The sequence below is a fragment of the Anabrus simplex genome, chromosome 1 (assembly GCF_040414725.1).
Source record: "Anabrus simplex isolate iqAnaSimp1 chromosome 1, ASM4041472v1, whole genome shotgun sequence".
Classification (NCBI taxonomy): Eukaryota; Metazoa; Arthropoda; class Insecta; order Orthoptera; family Tettigoniidae; genus Anabrus; species Anabrus simplex.
This window is the reverse complement of record NC_090265.1, coordinates 1,421,009,466-1,421,028,868: the sequence shown is the minus strand read 5'-3', so window position 1 is coordinate 1,421,028,868 and position 19,403 is coordinate 1,421,009,466. Positions and strand designations below refer to the sequence as shown.

The 19,403-nt window shown below is 37.3% G+C and overlaps 1 protein-coding gene across 3 annotated transcripts in view; it reads left to right on the top strand.

Annotated features, from left to right (window-relative positions):
• Positions 1 to 19,403, top strand: part of LOC136858381 (transmembrane protein 179) — a 267,306-nt gene that overhangs the window by 183,128 nt on the left and 64,775 nt on the right. The gene's annotated exons all lie outside the window — the stretch shown is intronic.

The following is a 19,403-nucleotide window of genomic DNA, read 5'->3' as shown; positions in this document are numbered from 1 at the left end:
TAAATGAAAGAACTTACATAAACTTAATATCAGTATCGAAAGATGGAGAATACATAATAAAACCTGATATCCTAATTAAAGAAAATGCCTTTGCTACAATCTACCTATATATAAAATACCTGACTACATCTACAATCCAATCTATCTCACACATAACCATTCATCCCATCTAGTCATACAGTAATCATACAAGATTTCATTTGGAACATTCATAACAAAGTTCACATTCAAAAAAATCCCTTGTTTGAAATGCGTAAGATTCTTACTGTTTTCGTTTCCACAAACCCATAGCTAATGCAGGCAAACAGATCACATTCTTTTTCTCTCATCTCGCCTCGATATCATTCAAACCATCATCAGTAGCATTCACAGAACTTTCAGCATTAGATATTAGGCACACTTTAAATTAATTGATTTCCTGTCATCTCACGCACCTTGCATCCGGGAGATAGTGGGTTCGAACCCCACTGTCAGCAGCCCTAAAGATGGTTTTCCGTGGCTTCCCATTTTCATACCAGACAAATGCTGGGGCTGTCTATACCTTAATTAAGGCCGTGGTCATTTCCTTTCCACTCTTAAGCCTTTCCTATCCCATCGTCGCCATAAGACTTATCTGTGTCAGTGCAACGTAAAGCAAATTGTAAAGAAAACCTATCATGTTGTAAAGTTCTTAACTTCCTGAGTTTGATTTCATTCTAGCACACAAATTAACATGGCTCCAGCAGTCTTAATTCCAAATGGGATACAGTAAAATACATATGTCTGATTATCAAAATGGAATACTGTTAATAATCTGGATTTTTTCTCAAGTGTGATGTGTTGGTATAAAGATGTTGGGTTCAAAGTGGAAAAGTATTTCATCCCAGAACACTTGCGGATTATCTTGTTAATTAATGGAGCTTGATTGTATTCATGTAATAACTTCACTTTCAGTAAGAGGGCATTTAAACAGGTTCAAATGTATCTGTTTCCCTTTTTTAACTACCACCAAAGGATTCATGAATATTTGTCTCTGCAAACCATTTTCAAGACAGAATGTGCAAACTTCAGTAGCCAGTGTGCAAAGTTGTTATAGGCAACTTTAACAGTCAAAGTAGGACTAGTAAGACTAAGGAAAATGGGGACGCTGTTAAGCGGTGGGTAGAAACAATGATCTTAGAATCATATACGATTCCAAACAGCCCATATCATTTAAACCAACCTGGACAACATTTTTATCAATACCAGTTTAAGAACTCGATATATCAAAACTATGGGTGACTGCTTTCCACACAGCTAACATCAACTCATAATGTGCAGAATTACATCTGGCATTCAAACCCTGTACTCATACAGCCAACCCCATTTCAGTTTCAATAAAGCTGATTGGGAGGAGTTCAGACTACAGCTGGGATCTTCTGTTGAAATTATCCTCATCAATTGTGAAGTATAACAGCCCAGATCATTTACACTAACCTGACAGCATTTTTATCAATACCAGTTTAAGAACTCGATATATAAAAACTGTGGGTGACTGCTTTCCACACAGCTAACATCGACTCATAATGTGCAGAAGTACATTAGCATTCACCCCCTGTACTCATACAGCCAATCCCATTTCAGTTTCAATAAGGCTGATTGGGAATAGTTCAGACTACAGCTGGAATCTGCTGTTGAAAGTATCCTCATCAACTGTGAAGTATACAAAGACTTCACTACTGCTGTACAAGAAATCTCAAAATACAATTTTTAGGGGCACATGAAGAATGTATATTCAAGGACTTGCTAAGGAGGAATATCACTGCTAAAAAAACTCCATGCTACCTATTTCATGAATCCATTCTCTGAATAGGTTACTGGCATATCCAACAAGCTCAGTGAATTCATAGGTAAAAGAAAGGGAGAAAAATGGCAAAAGACTCAGATCAATATGTCAAAAAGTAGCTGGAAAGCCTGGACAACATTTCTTCACTTATGTGGCATTAAACAACACAGTGCAGGCCATTATAATGTTACTTCAAATCAAGTGCCCCATCACCTAATCATGGACAGGAAGCCTGATAAATCCATGTGGGAAAGACTCCCATGACTCACCCAGCCCGTAGTTGCTCAACTTTCTTGTCAGGATATACCGTTTACCTCTAAGAAAGAAAAGAAACGCCATCGAAAAGCTCAAAGTAGGAAAATCTGTGGATTTAGATGATATTAGGAATCAAAGCCAGCAAAAACTAATTTAGGCCATGTTCTATGAGGCAGAAAGTATAGGCTTCTACAACCGATATTACAAGATAAGGTAGAAGGCAAATGAGGAGCTTGTAGACCACCGATATCATGGCTCCAGAACATCAAAGATTGGACTGGCATTAACAACACCAAACAACTCCTCAGGTTAGGTAAAGAAAGGGGTATTTTCTCCAGGCTGTTTGCCAACACCTGGGGTCCTGGATATGGCATTTGAAGAAGAATAAGAAGGAATGAACACATCAGGAATTTTGGTGCATAGACCTTCAAATAATTAACTAATTTCTTCACTTGGTGTATTTGTTCTGAGTTGATCCCCCATAACTGCCTTAAGGCAAAAATGGTAGCACTCTTGAAACCAGAGAAGACACCAGATGACCCCAAGAACTTCAAGCCTGTCTCTCTAAAGGCAACTATTTGAACTGTTTGAATGCCTTATACTTAGACAATAAGCTGATTAATCAACAGGCAGGCTTCAGACCAGGATGATTATGCACAGACCAAGTGCTGAACCTTATTCAGTACATTGAGGATGGATTTCAGAATGGCCTTGTAACTGGCATTGTTTTCATCGACCTGACTGTTGCCTATGATACGATCAACCACCGACTTCTCATACACAAGCTGTTCAAAACTTACAAAACTTACAAGAATCATTCAATGCTTCTTTTAAGATACAAAGTGACACTTCCAGATAAGAACGTTGTTGGAGGAACCAGAAAAATGGTCTCCCACAGGGTAGTGTCTTAGTACCGACAGGGAACATGCATGATTAAAAATATACTAATCTGATTCAAAATTTCATGGAGAATTTAAAAATGTGGTCAGAATGTTGAAATAATAAATTCAAACATGATAAAAATCCCAATTGAAGTACGTAAATGTTATGCGATACAAGTACATGATCTCATTGGTCTGACATTATCTTCCAGGTTGACTGTATTAGCAAACGAAATAATACATAGTGTACTTTGGGAAACATGATACGGTTCATGTATTTCTACATTAGGCTATGTTAGTATCTGGTGAAGTTAAGTTCAATTTCTGTACATTGTGTTACTAACACTGACCTGCGAATTCAAACTTTTCGATCATTGCATGAAGTTTACATAGTGATCTTTTATATTTTAGGCATACTGGTTCTGTAACTGAAGTCAGTTTTCCCCTATCACATCAGGTTTTTGTGCAAATTCAAAATGAAAATTCGATAAATATGCAGCACGCGCACATGCAAGATTACTATTATCACATGTAAAGAACGCTTCTTTCTTATTATTTTCACCCATCTGAACACTCCCATCTTGCACTGGTATACTTCAGAATATAATATAAAGATATGTAGTGTATTGTGTTCTCAGATCTGTAGAAAAACAGCCAAATGGACCAATATTTACCACGCATTAAGCCTCATAATGTACTGAGAATGGTAAGTCTACGGTTTCAATTTTATAATGCCCTACCTTAGTATAAGAAACATCTTCGCCTTGCTTTTCGTGTGTGAGGAGTAGTTGGACCTTCTCTGTTTAGTAACCAGCAGTAATCTGAAAGCATGTTTTCGTTCCATTTCCCTTGATATCTATGTTCCATTTCCTGTAGATCCTGTTAGAATCTTTCTCCTTACTTTTCGCTCAGCATTCCTAGGTTCTTAGGGAAATAGTCCAGATGTGAATGTAACATGTGCACTTCCAAGCTCATTTTGCAGTCTAAATTTTGGAAAGAAACAAGCAATCTATCCACCATTTGTTTGTAGTCTGAATCCTTTGTGTTTCGAAAAAAGTTTTTGACCACATTCTGGAATGCTGTCCATACCGATCGCTCTGCAGCGCACATAACATCTTCAAAATTAGCATCAGAAAGAAGTTTTCTAATATCTGGACCTGTGAAAATATCCTCCTTGATTTTGGAATTACTGATGCCTGGGAATCGATGACACAGGTACTGAAAGCATTCACCTTCATTGTTTAGGGCCTTAACGAATTGCTTCTTAAGCCCTAGTTTGATATGAAGTGGAGGTAACAGTATTTTGCTCTTGTGAACAAGAGTTTCTTGTTTTATGTTTTTCGACCCTACAATCCATTGCCTACGTGACCAATCTTTTTGATGTAACTTTGCTAGACTGTCCCACTCACACAGAAAGCAGGGGTGCTTTGTGTAACCTTGTAAACCTAACAGAATACCTATCACTTTGAAATCACCACACACTTGCCACTTGTGTTCCTGGTACTTCAGTTTACACAACAGCATTTCAAGATTTCCATATGTTTCTCGCATGATAACGGAATGAGCAACAGGAATGGTTGCAAGTTTGTTTTCATTGTAAAGAAGGACGCTATTCAAACTACGCTTGGAGGTGTCGATTAAAAGTCTCCATTCAGTAGGGTCATACTGTCGTTATTCTAGGTTTAAGATAAACTCTGGAATGTTGTTGCAGTAAACCAAGGCTCCCTCTTAAAACAAGAAAGGTGTAAATTCTTGTTCGCGATGTCTGTACCAATAGTACGTCGTCCCTGGTGCCAACATGTTCCTCTCACGAAGTCTAGGCCCGAGTAACTCGGCAGATTCCTTTGTAAGGGCAAGATCTTGAACGAGGTCATTTAATGCACTTTGCTCAAACAGTCTCAGTTCTTTTTCAACACATTCAGGGCAGAAATCACAGTCAGAGTTAGTGCCCGCCATTTCTGCGTCAGATTCAGAAGAAGGACAATCCTGTAAATGTTCTGGACACTGCGGTACTGGTGTATCAGGGCCATGAGAAATGGGTAAAATTGCAGATCGAATATTGCTTAGATACGCAATGATACCTTTATTGCTGTTAAATCCCTTCACATTCACAGAACAGAAGTAGCAGTGAGTACTGTGGTCTGGGAGTTCTCGCCACACCATTGGAATATCGAATGACATCGCAGTTCGCTTACCATTCACCCATTGCCGTAACTGCTCTATAGAGGTTCTACAAGCCTTATGTAATGCCCACGGCTTGTCTTGGTCTCCAAGTTTCAAGTCAAAGTAGGCATAGTAAGCCTTTCTCACGAACTCGGTTATATTGCACGCTGTCTCAATGGCACGAAACTTTCACATACATAGCAGAGTGTATCTGAATTGTTCTTGCGGCCATGTCGTGGCATGTTGATAGATGTAAGTTCAATAAAAATATTAACGCAGTACGTCACTCATATATAGTACGCTTATGAAGACAAAAATCTCTTTTCACTAGCACACAACTCAGACTGTCGCGGATGAAGCACAATGGGAGAATGATGCCACTCAGCCAAAACCCCGCGTTGCCAGCTATGTTGTATATAGTATATATAATAAAGGACTACGAGATGGCTGGAGGATGTAATCACTTTTGCATGTTTCTGTGGTGGTTGATAGTGTAGTGTGTTGTCTGAATATGAAGAGGAAAGTGTTGGAACAAACACGGACACACTGTCCTCGAGCCAGAAGAATTAATCAAACACGATTGAAATCCCCAACCCGGCCAGGAATCTAATCCGGGACCCTCTGAACCAAAGGCCTCAACACTCACCATTCAGCCAATGCGTCATACAGCCTTATAAGTGAACTATGCTCATTAATAATAATTATAATAATATTAATGAAATAAATAACAGGTGCACAATGCAGTGAAAATACATTACCAGTACTACAAATAATAGTGATGTTGGTGTTTAAAGTATTGTCCAAACTTAGCCTAAGTTTTAGGTTATACATGCTAATAAACCAATAAACCAAAGGGTAAAAATCACGGCACCCAGAGACATTCCTATATTGAGTGACTAAAATGTCACCAAGACACTGTTCTTGCTTGATATGCTCGGCTTGTGAAAAGCTAGCTGAAGTTATATTTATCTTCAAAAATGTAGCTAATGGTCAGCAAAGCTCATATCACTTATGAATGAAAATTTTGAGAAGATTCTTACATTGTGTTGTGAGGTTGGTGTCACTTCGATGCTCAGCTGGTCGTTATGTTTGTCATGGACAGTCTATGGTGGCTAGACTGTCAGCTGATTAAGAGAGTTTTTTTTTAATTTTTTAGTATAACCAGTTGTTCAGTTGTGTGTAATTGTGAACGTGTGCCTCTGTAAAGTGTTTATTATCGTATCAATAATATAATGACATTACCTGTGTGCAATACAACATGGCGCAGTCATATACAGACTTTTTTTAGTGATTAATTAGATGGGTTCAGTGTCAAGTATGCAACATGGCGGCAGTGAGTGTGTGATATATTAAGTGAAGTGACGAAAAAAACAAATTTATGCGAGTAATATCCACAATTCTTCAGGAATATACTGCAGATCAGTAACATTAATAATAATTAATAACTCAGGAAACCATTAAAACAAAAAATCTAATTAGTACTCAAACAGCTACAAGTAAATAAGATAAACAACATCATGGTGTTCGTGTGCTCCCCGTGTGGCAAGAAAATAAAAATCAATCAACAGGCTGTAGGCAGTGATTGTAAATGCGAACGTTGGTTCCACGTAACGTGTAAAAATGAACAAAGAAACTCTCCAAAATTTCCGTAACGAAGAACAATTCCAATGGTCTTGTAAACGTGAAGACTGTATTGCACAACCTAACATAAATGAGGTTATGGCGAACTTTTCCAAACAACTTGAAGAGTCCCTCAAAGTACTAACGGAAGAAAACAAAGAATTACGGAAATTAGCAACCTTTCTTTCCGAAAAATATTATGACCTCAAGAACGAACTAGACACTTTGAGGAAAGATAAGAAAAATGCGGAAATTGCGACAACGGCAGCCGTGAACGAGCTAAAAGACTTGAAGCAGTATCAACACAAAAACAATTTACTAGTGTATGGAGTTCCTGCTGAAAAGAATGAAAAAGTGTTCCAGAAAGTAACTTAAGTTGGCAAGGCGTTGGGAGTCGATATAAAGCCCGAAGATATTGACACTGCACACAGACTTCCATCCACAAAACCTGGACCACAACCTATCATCGTGAAGTTTGTTAATCGATGGAAGAAAGAAGAAATCCTCAGTAGCAGACGACAAAAAAGACGCTAAAAACGAACGAAATCGGATATAGTTTGGTAAATAACATCTATATCAACGAGCACTTAGCGCCTAGGAATGAGACCCTCGCCAAAAAATGCTGCGAGCTACGGCAACGGGGGAAAATATTTGGCACGTGGGTCAGGGACTGTAAAGTGTATATTCATGAGTCCTTCGAGTTCTTCGAGGCTAGTGGCAAACCCTGAAGTTCTGCATGAACTTGCTCACTCCAGCTGATCTGGAAACAACAAGGTAACCTTTCCTTGTGTTGAACCCGCTTCAATTCCAAGCTTTCTTTTCGTAATTTCAAATTTTTGTCCTTACATAACCAAACCTGGATCCTGAAAACAAATTACTTAAAATAGACTAATTTAAATGTGAAACCCTAAATAATTATATTAAAGATCGAGTTTTAGAAAGTAGATCATGTGAATTGAAAGGCCTACACATATATGCACAAAGCATGAAAAATAAATTTGATGATATCCAAATTATCTTAGATCAGATTAAAGAAGCAGATATTCTTGCAATCTCCAAAAATTAATTAACCAACAAACTAACCCATGCTTTTGAAATAAAAAACTACACTTCTCATCATGTGGTAAGAGAGCAGATAGGTAGGATGTTTCGCTTTATGTTTCAAACAAATGGAAAAGCAATGTCATAAATGAAATAAATAAATCTCATAGCATACTGCAAGTCATGATTACAAAAGGAAATCAAAGATATGAAATCATTACCATTTATAACCCACAGGAAAGTAACTCGCCAAGTTTTATGTTTGATCTAGAAAATATCCTAAATAGAAGTTCAGGGCATACTTCAATAATATTTGGAGATACAAATATAGACTTGCTTTCAACCTCCAGAAACAGAACTTTGTCTGACGATTTAATAACAACTTACGGCTATATAACATGTAATAACAAATACCCAACTAGAGTAACGAAAACAACCTCTCCACATTAATTGATCACATACTTGTCACAAATAGTAGTAAAGAATGTCATGTATTCAATATAACAAATAACTTAAGTGATCACTACCCACTGGTATGTGAAATTTCTGGTGAAAAGTCAGTTCCACTAGTACCAATAATCAAAGATAGTGGTAAGCAATTTGTAAATTACAACAAATTAAATCAAAATATCCTACAAAATAAATTTAACTGTGAGGAAATGGATATAAACACTTACTATAATAAATTTATTGTGTTTGTTAACACAGGAATTGAAACCAGCTCAATTTCAATAAAAAGAAAGAACCCCAAAGACATTCCCCTAAAATCTTGGGTTACCCAAGAATTACTAACACTAATTAACATCAAAGACTCACTGTTTTCAAAAACTAAAGTAAAAAACCCCTCTGCAGAAGTAATTGAAGAATACAAAAGAATCAGTAATAAAATAACCAAATTGAAGAGAGAGTTACAAAAAAGGTATTATGAACACAGATTACAGAATTGCAAAAACCAAAAAGAAACATGGTATGTAGTCAATGAAGTGTTAAATAGGAAGCTTGGACATAAACATGAAATCAGCCATCTGTTGGTAAATGATGTCAGCATTACAAACACAGAGGACATATGCAATAATCTAAATGAAGTATACATTAACGTAGCTGAAAACATAAGAAAAGGTCTTCCTGAAGATGAGCAAGTTCATAGCAGCACAACAGCTGAAAGTCAAACTAATAGTATTTTCATGTCTCCAACTGATGAATGTGAAGTGCTCAAAATTATCACTTCTCTAAAAAATAAAAATAATTTAACAGGAGATAAAATAACCAATGCCATGTTAAAAACCTGTGTTGAAAGTTTAGTGCCATATATTGTGGAAATTATTAACTGTTCAATTCTCAGTGGAGAAATACTGCCAATTACTCAAATGTGCTAGAATTGTACCTATCTTTAAATCAGGAGATAACACAGATCCATCCAGTTACAGGGAAATTAGTATATTATCTGCAATTGGAAAACACATAGAAATGATAGTAAAAATTAGATTGGTAAATTTTCAGTGTAAAACTAATTACTTTTCCAATAATCAATATGGGTTTCTCCCAAATAGAGGAACTGATAATGCTGTATTTGATACAGTAATAGATGTTCAGAAGACCTTAGATGAAAATAAATTAGCAGCAAGGCTACTCATAGATCTTAAAAAAAAGCATTTGACCTGGTTGACCACAAAATACTTCTGAACAAGTTAAAATTAGCAGGAATTAGGGGTTTAGCACACAAATGGTTCCAAAATTATTTATCAAACCGAACACAATATGTGATGATTAACGATACTAAAAGTTCTAAGCAGCAAACAAAAACAGGAGTACCACAGGGTTCAGTACTAGGTCCTATTCTATTTTTGATTTATATTAATGGCATACAATCTTTAACACCGAAGGGAAAATGTAAAGTATTTGCCAATGATATCTTAATAACTTACAAAGGACTATGTGAAACGCAAATTATGGAAGATATAAATTGTGACTTGGACAAGTTATCAGACTGGGCTTTATCGCAAAAAATGTTCATAAATGTGACTAAAACAAAATACTTAATCTTTCATAAAACAGCCCATAAGATCACAACGGCTAACACTGTTACCCTAAAGGACCAAGTAATAGAACGAGTCAACTCAGCTAAGTATCTTGATATAATATTAGACTCAACACTTTACTGGAAAAGCCATATTGATTATGTAATCAGCAAAATTACCCCTTTGATAGGAATAATACACAGATTAAGATACAGTAATTTTTCTCATCAACAATTGAAGTGTATATATTATGCAATGATCCACCCACATCTAACATACACAAGCTTTATTTGGGGAAGATGTAGGAAAGATTACATTAATAATTTGGAAATCCTACAAAAAAGAGCCATCAAAATCATGTATGTATTCCCCTTCCTCAAACCACCACATGAAGTTTTTTCAGAGTCAAATATTCAGCCATTCCATAAACAAATTGCATTTTCATCAGCAGTCTTTATGTATAAGCTAGACAGGATATTAACCCATTCTACTGTTAACTTCTCCCATTTTAGTGAAATTCATGGATATGAAACTAGAGGATCATTAAGAATATATCCCTCTCACTCTAATTCAGTAAAGTATGGAGTGAAAGGCATAGAATCATCAATGTTTAGGTCCAACTCATTGGCTGAATGGTCAGCGCACTGGCCTTCGGTTCAGAGGGTCCCGGGTTCGATTCCCGGCCGGGTCGGGGATTTTAACCTTAATTGGTTAATTCCAATGGCCCAGGGGCTGGGTGTTTGTGCTGTCCCCAACATTCCTACAACTCACGCACCACACATAACACTATCCTCCACCACAATAACACGCAGTTACCTACACATGGCAGATGCTGCCCACCCACCCTCATCGGAGGGTCTGCCTTACAAGGGCTGCACTCAGCTAGAAATAGCCACACGAAATTAAAAAATCAGTGTTTAGGGAATATAATGTGTTGCCTCCTGTTATAAAGAACTCTAAATCGGTTATATGTTTTAAGAAAAAACTGAAGGGATATTACTCTTTTACAGATATCTTAATATAATCTGTATATAACTTGCTTTAATTAATACAATAATATATATATATTGTCCATATTTAATATATTACACCCATGCAATATCTGAATATACTTCTGAAAATCTATGATCCTAACATGTAAAAAAAGAGTCTTAGTTATCCAAAAATGTATTTGTCACTTTACAGAAAAAGCTATTGTATATGAAATGTAATTATTGTGTCGCCTTAAAAAAAAAGTATGTACTGTATTGTCCCTATCACGAGCCAGAGGCTCATGGGACCTTTTGCCACCAATAAATAACAAAATAAAAAAAGTGTCAAAACAGATACATTGATACCTACACACGATTCCTGATTGTAAAACATAAATACAAAACGCATGTTGGAGGATTCATCTAAGTCTTAAAAGGATTGCTTCAAAATCAATCAATATGAATCACCTGTCGTAACAGAGAAAAAAAACATAAGTCATGTCTCAAACAACACATACTCCCACACAAGTCATCAGTATTAACCTAAACTTACGTACCCCTGATGCATTCTCATTTAAACCGCATGATTGGCCTAATTGAAAGAAATGATTCGAAAGATACCGTTCAGTCAGTAAGCTAGATCAGATCCCAGGTAACAAACAGACCAATAGGCTGATCTATTGCATGGGGGAGAAAGGCGGAGTACATTTTAGTTTCCCTAGCAATCCGATGACAAAGTATATGATTTTGATTATGTTCTGAAATCTTTTGAAGACTGCAGTAGGACCTCGATTATACGTTCCTGGAAACTACATTTTCCCGTATTATTCGTTCAGATTATGTGGTTGCGCGAGCATCCTTATTAAATCACGTTGTAAAAATCCTGCATTATTCGTTCCATGAAGAAACTATTTCCCAGATCAACCGTCCAGAAATTTCAGTCCCATCAACACTAAATCCTCGATTACGCGTTTTTCAAGAAACTGTAGCTTACGAAAGGATGGGTACGACATACTTACGGATCTTGGTATTGACGTCCTCTCATTGCGATAATTTGAGGAAGTACTGCAGTGAAAAAGTGGTCAGCGGTGAACTTGCATTAGGGATCATCTTAGCATCGCATTCGGATAGTATTGCTTAGAGAATCCTCAGAAATCATAAAGCAGAGAGTGCTCACAACAATTGGAAGGAATCAGAGCACATTTGTGACAGCTCTATTTGAAGACGGACCGAGTTTCGTCAAATGTTCATACTTGCAAAACGTCTACATTATGTCCAGGGTTAGATGTTTTTTGTTTTTTTTTTTAACTTTTTTCGAGTGTATCGCCAAACAGGTTTTTAGCATTTCCCTTGGGCACTGTATAGTCACTGGGCTTTCAGTCAGGAATCGAAACGGCTCCTCCTTAAGTAACACAAATTTAGTATTTCAGTATTATCATATATGATTATATTTATCGAGACCAGAACAGATGGGAGGTTTTGGGATTGCCCATTACTGTTCTCGTCCTAATATAAGACTGGGAATTTCATGTTTTTGTATTAAAATTTTATAAGAACCGCAGTCGTTTTATTTGCACACATTACATTTAAAAACTATGTATAATTTTGCACCCGTGCCGACTTGTACAGTGTGCGCGCTTTCCAGCTGAGCTCAAGGTCGCGAATAATTGTAATTTCGGAAGTGTTAATAATATTTTTTCTCTTTCCAATTTGATTGTGATTAGCGACGGGCAGAATTGAATTGAATTGAATATAATGCATTCGAGAACTTGAGGATTGATACATTCGAAACCATATTCTCGAGTTCAACATAACCTTTAAAAGTCGATGTAGGCCTAATTTGCGCAGCACAAGATTTCCATAAACTGACTAGGAACAGTATACAGTATACAATGAAAGTTAAAAAATTTTTTACCATCATGTTGGACGCTTTTGTATCTAATGTGCTTTTATTTTATTACATTAGATAATTAAAAAGTACTTGTGGTCAGTTGTTGTTGGCTTGGCATTATGGGTACCGTATTAAATTTTTCAAAGAGTTTGGCTGATCAATATTGCTGAACTGAAAGAAGTTTTCAAAGGAATTTGACGACGTTTTCAGAGGAAACTGATGAAGTTTCCCCGGTAAAATTGAATGTAAAGTTTTGAGATTTTTAAGTCGCGTACCAGTAATGAACGTTTGAAGCCAGCCCCGTGGCCTAACTTGCCTGCCTCTCACCCGGAGGGCCCGGGTTCGATTACTGGCCAGGTCAGGCATTTTTACCTGGTAATGAGGGCTGGTTCCAGGTTCAGTCATTCTACGCTTACCTTTAATAGGGATGTATAGAACTAGCACCGAATAGAGCGCAGTGCTGTTGTACTGGGTAAGCGCAAGGCGCTCTTCATTTGTCTCCTGTGTACTCATGCCGCTAATATCCACGAATTTAAGTTGTTTAAATTGTTATTTTCGTGACTATGCCGAGCTATTGCAGTGTTCCTCTTTGTAAAAATCAGGGAAGCTCGTTTTCGTTTCATCAGTTTCCACAAAATAAAGAAATGAGGAAGAAATGGTTACATACTATTAGAAGGAAACATTTCAGTGAGAAGAATCTGACCGAAAATATTAAAGTGTGTTCCCATCATTTTCAACCCGGAGACTTCACGAAAACTTTGTTGGGTAAGTGCGACTTACGAACGGAAATAATTCGTATTTTCTACCTATAAAGTGATTAGGCATTTCGATAACAACCACAGAATTTATGTTTCTATTTAAAGGTGAGAGAGCAAGATTAAAACCGGGCGCTGTTCCATCGCTTTTTCCATGGACCACGAACACAACAAAAAGAAGGAAGAGGCCATACACAAGAAAATCGCCGGATTACCACGATAAGCTTACAATATTGGAATCTTCAGAAATCATCCCCATTGAAGTACGGGAAGAAATCGTGAATATACCCGAAGAAGTGAATGTAACATCTGTGACTCCCATTTTCATAGACGTCAGTACTCAGACAAATACTACAGGTAATTTGGTTGTTGAGCAAATAATGAATAATCCTGATGCCGTATTGCTTTATACAGGGTTTGCAGACGTCCAACATTTTAATTTGGTGTTTGCTGTTTTGGGAGAAAACAGATACAATTTACAGATATTCCCTCTTGAACCCAGACTGTGTTTCTTATTGACAGTTATGAAGCTAAGGACTAACAAATCTGACCAGGAACTAGGCCTTAACTTTGGAATCCATAAAACTACTGTTGGAAGAATATTTAATGTTTGGATTAATTTCATGTACTGCCAATTTAAAGAGTTGAACATATGGCCTGATAGAGAAACTGTCCTTGAAAACAGCCCCCTTGCTTTTAGACAGAAATACCCCTCGACTAGAGTAATAATTGATGCAACTGAGATTACAATAGCAAAACCTAAGAACCCTACATACAAAAATGCAAACACAACAAAGGTATTAATAGGTATAAATTCATCTGGTTTCATAAGTTTCATATCTGATGCATATGGTGGGGCAATATCAGATAGGCAGTTATTTATCAGATCAGGAATGTTGGATCTCTTGGAAGAGGGAGATTCAGTTATGGCAGATAGGGGGTTCAACATTCAGGATCTGTTATGCACTAAAGGTGTAACATTAAATATCCCACCATTTCTGAAAGGCAAAAGGCAGTTTACTCCATCAGAAAACATTGAAACAAGGAGGATAGCCTCTAAAAGAATACACATAGAACGGGCTATAGGACTTGCTAAAACATACAAAATACTGCAGTCAAAATTGCATGTCAGTAAAATTCGTCTTTCAGGGAGGATAATATTTGTATGTTTTATGTTATGCAATTTCAGGAAAACCATTATGTCAGGTTAGGATGACTGGAACAAAATATTCATGGTAAAACTTGTCTAATTTTGCCACCATTTCATGAATGAAAATGTCATCTCTCTCTATTTCCAACACTAGCATGTCAACAGCAGTGTACACAACAAAGCTACAATAATGTCTGCCTGTAACAAACAGCTGGCCTTGCACTTGGAAGTAATGGTTGTGATTTTTCTTGAGTATCACTGCACCACTGCTCTCACCCAAGTATGGAACACATTTGATTGAAATAGCTTCATTTTTATTACTTGGCAACCCTTTAAGTTTCAAGACTCTATCCTGTCCAATTAATCCATCACAAGATGCTGCCAGATAGTGTCTGATAGGATGAATAATGAGGCCACACTTTTGGACTACATGGCCTGTTAGCTGAGAATATCTGTCCCTTGCTGAGTCTTCCATTTGAAGTCCCCATTTCATATCACTGGAGCAAAACAAACTTCCCTTGAATAAGGATTTTGCTAGGGCTTTAGGTGTTTTTGAGTGACAGATTTTCCCACAATTACTTGCTGTCAAACGATATTTCCTCTCTTTGAACCATAGACTTTGCTGGGATTGTTGTCTAGTATTTTCCTCAATTTTCTTCCTTTCCTCATCATTGACTCTTACAAGATTTTCAGCTTGTGTCGCACATGGATCCACACCATAATGGTGGTCATGAATGACATCAAAGCAGCTGGCCTGTTCTTTTTTTAGAGCAAAAGAAAAAGCAAGCTTATGTTGGGAACTTTTCACAATACCTTCAACATATTGCTGATATCCAGGCTGATTAACTCCTGACAATGGCCTAACATCATGGCAGGGTTCCTGGAAAACTTGTTCCAAGGGCAAACATTCCACTTTCATAGGGCTAACTGGCCTCAACCGTTTGGAAGGGGGATGGTGAAAAGTTTGTAAATTTTGGGTGCATGTTTCTGAACACTGAACAATACCAGTCTTGGAGAAGTGCTCTAATGCATAGCTTACAGCAGCAATATGCTTACAACATGCCTTGGGGCCTGCTCCAGCAACACATTCACATTCCGCTCCTATAATGTCACCAGGTACTCCTAAAATAAGCTTCACATTATAGCTCTTATGTTTTGTGTACTCGGATTTCACAGCTCTGCATATTAGAATTTCATCCGATTGAAAAAAACATTTTATAAACAAAACAAACTTTTCACTGAAAAGTCTGTATCCAGCATCACACAATGATTTGTAGTTGGAAACAGGTGCTCCATCTATTTCCGATTTTCTAAATACAAAATAATCCATCAAATGCACATTTGTGATGGTGATCTTCACCTTATGGCTGATAGTCAATTCTTCAAAGGAACCGGTACTAGGAAACTGAAGAAATTCACATGCCTTTGGTGGTGGACAAGGCTGTATCTGCAGTTTCATGTAAGCCATCAACCTAAAAAAATTCGTGAATTGAAGACTATATGCAAGTAGAGTAAATGCGTATTTAAATCTCTATTTATGATTTAAGTCTTGTGGAGGTATATTTATATATTTCTCAGTGTACAATAATCAAGTAATTGTATTCTGTAGGAAAAGGCATGCTGACTCCTATTTATTATTTAGATAATAAAGCGTGTTAGAATTTTGTAATTACCGCTGTACTAATTCTTCCTTCCTCCCGCTAGTTTTAGCGCCTCTGGTCCGTAGCTCATTTTGCAGCTGTTTAACGCTTAAACGCTGAAAATCGTCCATAATATACTAGGGGATATACCTGTACAAATAATTAATATAGTCTTGGAGTAAAATTAGAGAATATATAGTAGGCTTTAGCTTAGGAAACTCGGTCACAATCTGTATATTTCTCGCAGCTGACTGGGAGAAACATAAGACGATCGCCTTGCGCTTACCCAGTAGTACACGAGCGCTATCTGGCGCGAACTTTCTCTGCCTACATCCCTATTGAGGAGCTATTTAAGGGTGATATGGCGACCCCGGTTTAGAGAGCCAGGAATAACTGCCGAGAGGATTCGTTACACTGACCATGCATCATCGTGAAATCTGCAAGCCTTCAGACCGAGGGCGGTCGCTTGGTAGGCGGTGAATGCCCAGCCAGAAATGATTCAGTGTAGATATATTTGTAGGTAGTGTCAACGAAGCGGCCTCAGATCCTGGGTCAGCAGGAAATATTTGTTTCAAAAGAGGTTTGAACTTCGCTTTAGTTAGAACTGCTATATCCAAGAATTTGGATTCTGGGCGTTGGGAAAATAAATTTCATGGCTTTTTTAACAGTCTAGATTCTGTGTCTAATTGAGTTGAAACACAACGCCAAACCTTTTGCTATTACAATGCTGCAAAATGTACCCTTACCTCTTTGGAGTCAAACTAAAACAGAGATCGATCGGATGCTAAAGATAGGAGTCACCAAACTGTCGAGGAAGTTCTGAATGGTGCGCCCGTATGCTGGTGGTTCCAAAAAAGGACAATCAAGTATGAATCTGTGTAGGCTACACCAGACTTACTGAGAGTGTAAAACGACCATATTATCCCCTCCCCTGCATTGAAAATACCATGACACAGTTCGAGGGAGCAACTTTTTTTTTTCTTCAAAGTTGGAGACCAACAGTAGTTTTTGGCAAATCCCTTTAGAGCAGGCGTTCTCAAACGTTTTTTGTTCTCGACACACTGTTTCACTATGCTGAATATAGCGACACACCCCAACGTACAAGTAACTATGCCTGCTTTAGAGGAATTTTGAACGCTACAGAGCAGTCCTGAAAGAATTAGAACCCTCGCGGAGGGTACACTCATTACTGGAACATTAGTAGAAAAATATGTTGATCACTCCTGAACCCTAGTGGAGCATATATAAACCAATCAACGCTCACCTGCAGTTAGTTCGGTACTTCAGTTGGAAATGGAGAGATGTTTAAATGTAGTACCGAACTTACTGCAATTGATTGTTGAATAAGTTGCAATGTTTGGTGTTATTATAAAACTGAATGAAATGTACAGATATTGTGTTTTAATATTGAACCCTTTTAGGTAAGGTCATGGGTTCAATATGGAGAAGTTTTTAATTAAACGCCAACGATTAAACAACATTGAAGGACATCAGAGTGAAAACAGAACAAGTGAATCACCCGGATCAAGTGTCAATGAGAAGCTACTTCCGCAGCAGAGCAGTTCATTGTCCGGTGCTGTGCGCAGGTATCAGGATTCTTATTTAAGCTTCAGATTTACATTTCCTGAATCCTGAATCTGGAAATCGTGAATTTCCTGAGTGTGATGTATGTGGTGAAAAATTAAGCAATGAATGTATGGTTCCAAGCAAACTAAAGAGATACTTGAAAATGAAACACAGTTACTTGGAAAATAAAGATACAGATTATTTCAGTCGTTTACCCTCTTCTCAAGTTAAAGAAGACAAGGCAATGAATAAAATAATTACAACTTCAGAAAAAGCACTAGTAGGTAGCTATAAAGTAGCAGTAATAATTGCCAGGAATATGCAGTCACATTCCGCAGCAGAAACTTTGATTTTACCTGCTTATAAAGAAATAGTTAAATCCATGTTAGGAGAGGCTGCCGAGAGGGAGATATCTAAAGTACCTTTGTCAAACGATGTTGATGCTGATGCTGATGTCAACTGATATTAAAAACAACTAGTGGAAAAATTACATGATGGTAAAATATTTGCAGTTCAACTGTACGAATCAACAGACATAAAACATCAATTAATAAGCCACATACGATTTTTAAACGAAGAATCACTTACTGAACAGTTCCTATCCTGCAAAGAATTACCTCTGACATCACCAGGATCAGACATATGTAATACTACGATAGCGACATTGGTAGAAAATGGACTGAGTTGAAACAATTGAATTTCAGTGTGCATTGATGGAGCCCCAGCAATGACTAGTGGAATGAGAGTTTTTACTTCAAGGTTGAAGCAAGATTTACATCAGGAAGATTTTGTGTCAAAAACCATACTTTCATATGTAAGTAACGTAATGAGCTCAGTTGTTGAAATGGTTAATTACATTAAAAGTAGAGCTCTAAAATATAGACTTCTCAAAGTCATGTGTCAGGAAGCAGGAGCTGTTCTGTAACGCCGTTCTGTAATATTAATAAATAATATTACAAAAATATTGAACACACAAGCAATTTTTTCGTGGCACAGTCCGACAACTCCATGGCACACCCTTTGAGAACCCCTGCTTTAGTGGAATGATCTCAAATTTTGACAGCCTTCCTCACGCCATTCGGAAGATTTAAATTTAAAGTAATCCCCTTTGGGTTGACTTCAGCTCCAGAACTTTTTCAACGCCGGTACTGCGGAGCTCTTGCTGGTCAGCAAAACGTGAAGATTCATATAGATGACACCTTGGTTTGGGGAAAACATTAAGCAAAACATGACCAGATCTTGGAAGAAGTTTTAACAAGACTAAAGAAAGGTTAATGTCACACTAAACAGAGATAAATGTTTATTTTCAGTTAAAATAGTAACATTTTTGGGGCGTGTCGGTGGACGGAATTTATATCGACCCAGACAAAGTAAAAGCTATTACCAACATAAAGCCACCTACAGACATTAAAGGTTTACAGCGTTTTTTAGGGATGGTTAATTTTATAGGAAAATATGTTCCTAACCACTCTCAATTACTGAAGTCTCTTCATGATTTGGTCAGTGAGAAGAACACATAGTATTGGGGGAAAATCCCAACAAGTTGCATTTGGTAAATTTTAAAAATCTTCTGATCGAAGCTCCACAATTAGCATTCTACAGCACTGAAAAACCTACAATGATATCGGCGGATTCTTTGTCCTTTGGA